The sequence below is a fragment of the Saccopteryx leptura genome, chromosome 5 (assembly GCF_036850995.1).
Source record: "Saccopteryx leptura isolate mSacLep1 chromosome 5, mSacLep1_pri_phased_curated, whole genome shotgun sequence".
NCBI lineage: Eukaryota > Metazoa > Chordata > Mammalia > Chiroptera > Emballonuridae > Saccopteryx > Saccopteryx leptura.
This window is the reverse complement of record NC_089507.1, coordinates 56,094,680-56,100,679: the sequence shown is the minus strand read 5'-3', so window position 1 is coordinate 56,100,679 and position 6,000 is coordinate 56,094,680.

Genomic DNA, 6,000 nt, shown 5'->3' with positions numbered 1-6,000 from the left:
CCCCTTCTCTCACCTAAAAAAAAAAATCTATATTAAGAAAATCATCTCAATTTCAGATAAATATTTTATGTAAAGATACTTTATAACATTTAAAACCATCTAAATGGTTTAACAGTAAAGAGAATTGTCTTATAGATGATAAAACATTCTTATTCTGGAATATTATGTAGCCATTAAAATTATACTTTTAATTAAGATTTTGATCATAAAGAAAAAGTCTTTACATTAATTATAAAACAAAATATTTTAAAAACACTTCTTGTTAATGTGTTCATATGTGTGTATGTTTGTATTGAGAAATTTGGAGGCCCTGGCCAGTTAGCTCAGTGAATAGAGCATTGGCTTGGAATGTGGAATGTCCCCAGTTTGATCTGTTTGGTCCCCAGTCAGGGCACACATGAGAAATGACCATCTGTTTCTCTTCCCTTCCCTTTCTCCCTTCTTTCTCTCTTCTCCTCTCATAGCCTATGGCTCGGTTGTTCCGAGCCTCGTCCTGAGGCGCTGAGGATAGCTCAGTTGGTTTGTGCATTGGCCCCAGATAGGGCTGCCCAGGGGGGCTCCCAGTTGGGGAGCATATGGGAGTCTGTCTCACTGTCTCCCCTCCTCTCACTTAAAATAAATAAATAAATTTTGATAAAATTACTTCAGCATGATGACTCTGATTGCCTTAGTATGGTTGGTGAGATTACAAGGACTTTCATTTTCATTTTCTGCTATTTAATTTTCCAGATTTTCCCTAATTGTTTTACCTTGAGCTCTTTCTATGTTTTCATTCAGTCAACAAATATTTTTGCAGCAGGCACTGTATGATTAGAAGAAAGAAGGCTGGAGAAAAGGGGACTATCTAGGGATCATGATGTAGCAAAGGAAGGGAAAGGGATGCAGAGAGTTTGCAGGTGTTTTGTTTTAGAATCACCACTCAAGTCTGTGACAACCCCTTCCCTCAGATTCTGTCACCTCTTGGGGCTACTGTGCCATTCTGCGCTGGCCTCAGCTTTGGCTGAGCTCTCTTTTCTGCTGGTGCTGTGAACACACGTGTCACTGCATCCAATTCTTCATATATATATATATATTATATATATATATATATATATATATATAATTTATTGATTGAGTTTAGAGAGAGGAAAGTGAGAGAGAGAGAGAGAAACATTGATCTCTTCCTGTACGTGCCCTGAAAGGGGGTCTCAGCTGCAACCTTTGCGGTCCAGCTTGATGCTCTAACCAACTGAGCTATCTGGCCAGGATTCCAATTTTGTCTTTAAACACAAACACAAATTTAAAACTTTGTACAAATATAAAAATAGTTGTTTACTGAAGGGGAAATAATTTACATCAGTTTTTACCTCTGCAGTGTTTTCATTGTCTGATAGAACCAGACTATTTTTAGGGAATACTGAAATAAAATTTTACCTTAAAACAAAATAAAGCAAAATCCCTGCCTATTATCAAAGCAGTTAATTTTTGAAGGTGCTCACCTTCCATAGGCACATATGTTAAGGGCATTCAGGGAACTGCACGATGAGCTTCATCCCGAAAGCAACAAATAGCTCAACTGTCAGGATTTTACTCACATATTTGTACCCATCTGTCTCCTCTAGCACGGATAACTAACTGTCCAGCCTGGAGAAGGGTGATTTTCTCCTTTGCCTAAAGGCTGAAATGTGCATTTAAAATGTGATTTATTCTATTGTTATTTTCTCAGTGTTTTTCTGAGAACAATGGTCCTGAGAACAAATATAGATTTGCACATTAGTTTGACCAAAATCTAGCTCATTTGTTACCCAAGCATATAATATAAGTAATGTCCTCAATCTAATCTAGAAATGATAAAAATTGTTACTGAGCTACGCAGGCATAAACGTCACTGATTCATTCTCATACATTCTTAGTTGTGCATTTATTGTCTATTTAAGTCAACAAAATAATGATTAATAAAGAAATACACCCCTTATTAGAGGCACACCTTCTTTGAAAGCAAATTCTCCATGCTCTCTAACAAGAACATGAGCTCATCCTAACGCTGCTCCTTAGACAATTTCCTCCAGGACCTGATATTAGATACTCAAACATTTGCACTTCCTGTTAAATAATTTTAAAGTAAACAATTCAATGGCTCAGGGAGGAAAATGCACAGCTATTGGGATGCATCAATTATTTATTAAGGCCCAGGTTTTCGGAGGCCCAGCTCCAGGAAACAAGCTGGTCCCTACACCCACCCACTTTTCCCCTTTTCTCCTTTTTCCTGTGAGCCTCAAGTCTGTGTCCTGAGGTCATGCTGCTGGCCGGCCCCTCCTGTTCTCAGTTCTGTTTATCTAAGTGTTCTTGGATACTCACTTTGCTACTGCAATGCTTCAAATGTTTCAAAATCACTATGCTAAGTTAAATAAAGACAGAACTCAAGATATGAAATATGATGATTATTTTAATTGGCTTGGGCTTTTCCTTGGTATTACCTAAATTAAAAAAAAAATACTTTTAATTTCTGTTGGGTCCACAGCAAATAGTCATGAAATATTTGGTTCTACTTTCAGAATGTATTTAGTATCCAAGATTAGATTTCAGTAGACCATTGTATCCCCAATGCACACTTTCCACTGCTTTCATTTCTGTTTCCCCAAAGAAAGCTACCACCATATACTGTCCGCATTCCTTACTGAATCTTATGCTTCTTTTTCTTCCTTTCCTACCATGCATTCTCATTAGAGCAGCCAGGGTGATCCTGTTAAAACCTGCCAGGGCCCTGCAAACATTCCTACATCACTCACTCCAAGTGGAGAAAAATCCATGTCCTTACCACATGTCATAGTCTGTGTGGGCTGCCATAACTAAGTAGCACAGATGTGGTGATTTAAACAGAAGAAATATATTTTCTCAGAGTTTGAGAGTCTAGAAGTTTGAAATCAGGGTGCCAGCATGAATGATTTCTAGTAAGAACCCTCCACCCATCTCAGTGTACACTCACGTGCCAGAGAGAACAAGCTCTCTTGTGTCTCATATATAAGGGCACTGATTCCATCAGACCAGGACCCTGCCCTGAGGACTTCATGTGACTCTGCTTCCCTTCCAAAGGCTTCACCTCCTTATACCATCACACTGAGGGTTCAGACTTCAACACAGGAATGGGGGGAGGTGCATAAACATCCATGGCATATAAGACCCTTCACAATCTAAACTTTGTTCTTTTTTCCCACCTCTCTTTTTTTCACTTACTGAGATCTAACCATCTCTGTACCTTTGATTTTCCTTGAATTTACCCAAACATAATCCTGTCTTGGAGTCTTTGCACTGATTGTTTTCCTTTTCGTCACATAGCCAAATGGTTCATTCTCATACTATTCACTTATTGTTCAACTGTCAGTTCATCACAGCTAAAGTGCACCAGGAACACACCGCCAGTCAATGTTGAGTTTCTTGACTAGCTGCAGTGAGAAAGACCACATACCACAGGGAGCCAAGAGGTGGGCCAGTAAGGGAGTGTTGTAGGAGCTAGACATAGGGCTCAAGTTTGTGCTAGGTCATTATAGGGGTGGTCCAATGAAGTTTAATTTTGCTTTGTTCTGGAAGCTGTCAGGATGTGGGGGCAATTCTATAACTGGGTATCTTAACAGTTATAGAGGTAGTAGAGTAAGACTAAAGTGGTAATTGGTAAAGGGCAAAAATTTGCTGTTACTAATGTTAGCTGGATGATGAAGACGTTTGCTTATTTTTGTGACTTGTACAGTGTTCTTGCTTTTATTTGTACTTGCCTTCTACAGGTCACTTGCATTCTTCGGCTCATGGCTCTTTCCTTCATCTTCAAAGCACATCACTCCAACCTCTTTCTCTAGTCACATCTATTCTCTGACCTTGTTGTTTCTGCCTCCCTTTTAGAAGGACACTTGAATACTCTGAGATTCAGGATAATCTTTCCCTCCCCAGATCTTTAACCTTATCTGTTAAATCATTTTTTGTTACATAAAGTGACACATTTTTAGGTTTCAGGGATTAGGACTTTGTGGCATTGTTGTTCTGTCCTTCAGTGTTTACATGCTAATTTGCCAATTACAAGGAAAAATTTGATATCTGTGATCTTCAAGGTTTCTTGTTTCTAGAATGGGATTATTAATGTCAGTCTTATAAAAATTAAAGAAGACAATGAGTAAAAAGCTTTTAGTGCATTAGCTGGCACACTATCAATAAATAGCTAGTATGTACTATTATTCTTGAGTTTGACTAATCTGATAGATTGGTTCTTCTATTGACTCTGATCATAGAGACAGAGGCCTTAGAAGTTCAGAAGCATTATTTTTTTATTTCCTCAAATGCTAATATCATGTGTTTTAAATTTCTGCAACAAGTGACTATGACCTATTTCCCTAACAAGGAAATAATAATGAAACCGCAAGAGGGAAATAAGAGTAAAGAAAATATCTAAGGAAGCTCTGACTATAAGGATTTTAACTGAAATTAATTTTATAACTGAGAGCATGCTGACCTGATGTGCTTTGGACAGTACCCCACACACTCACTGGCTGGAAGTCTTCCAGGATGGCTGTCAATTTCTGGCACTAGTAATCAGTCCATTGAGTTCTGAGTGAGAAGTACATACATACTCAAAGTGGATGAATACACACATGACCACACGAATAATTTTGAAGATAAGCAGCATATTAGTAAAGTACTGTGAGCAGTGTCCTTAAATAAGGTATGTGTGTAATCTGTAAAAATAGTTTCTTCTCTTTTGCTTAACTTACAAAAATTATTCAAAGAAAATTTCAAAAAAGATATAAATGTAAATTTTTCAAACTAGTAGTTTGATTTTTTTTCTAAAAATATTGTAATCATTTTTTCCTATGTATGTAACTAGTCCAACTTTATCAGCCTATCCAGTTATGGAATTTACTTTGATATCTAACTTTATAACAATTTTGCTTGCAGAGATAAAATATCCAGTTACACTTTGTGTAAAAAATAGTCAAATATAAGGTCTACCGGAAAGTTCTGTTTGTTTTTGGAATAAAACAAAATACAAATTTTTCTTACCATCAATAAACTTTATTAAATAATATATTTCCACACCAATCCTATCTTCCAAATATGGTCCGAAATGGTTTGCTGAGCTGAATTAAGCCTTTCTGCAATCTCCGATGTTGTCAGAAAAGGATCTTGCTCCAACATGGTCTTAACAACAAAGTCATCGATCAAAGATGGTTGCCCAGAACGTGGCTTATCAGAAAGGTCAAAATCACCTGTTTCGAATTTTTCCAACCATCTTCCGCATGTCCTATCAGAAACTGTAACTTCACCAAACACTTTCAATAAATTTCTACATGCTTCTGTAGCATTTCTTCCTTTTTGAAATTCGTAAAAATTACAGTGGCGTAAATGAACTTTATCAGTAGCCATGGGTACACTATCGCTTCACACATAAGACTAACATGAATCAACTTTGTTTAAGTTAATTTGCTACGTCAGTATTTCTACATTAAGTGATAAAAATAGAGAGGCACACATGCACCAAATAAACATATGCTTACGTGTCAAAAATTGTTGTGATAGAAACGGACAGAACTTTCCAGTAGACCTTATATTTTCCTCGAGAGGCTCTAGCAAGAATACAGCCCTAATGACACTGGCATGTTAGCCCAATAGACCTATTTTAGACTTCTGACCTCCAGTCCTGTAAGATAATAACTTTGTGTTGTTTTACGCCACTAAGTTTGTGGTTATTTGTCATAGTAACAATAGGAAACTAATCCATAAACCATGATCTATCTAACCCCTCTGCTATATTGTCATATGATAAGATGTGCATTTTAACTGACTCATCAACTGATTGGTTATATCAAGCAAATTAGGCTGAAAGAAAACATTTATCTTCCTCTAATTAGTATAGGTCACATCTTCTGCATATTTAAAAATTACTTCGTGAAACATCTCTGTTTCCACTACGTGTGTTAAGGAAGTGTGTTATTTCAATGGCTTGCTCCAGATGTACTTATGTGTGTGCTGTGTCCA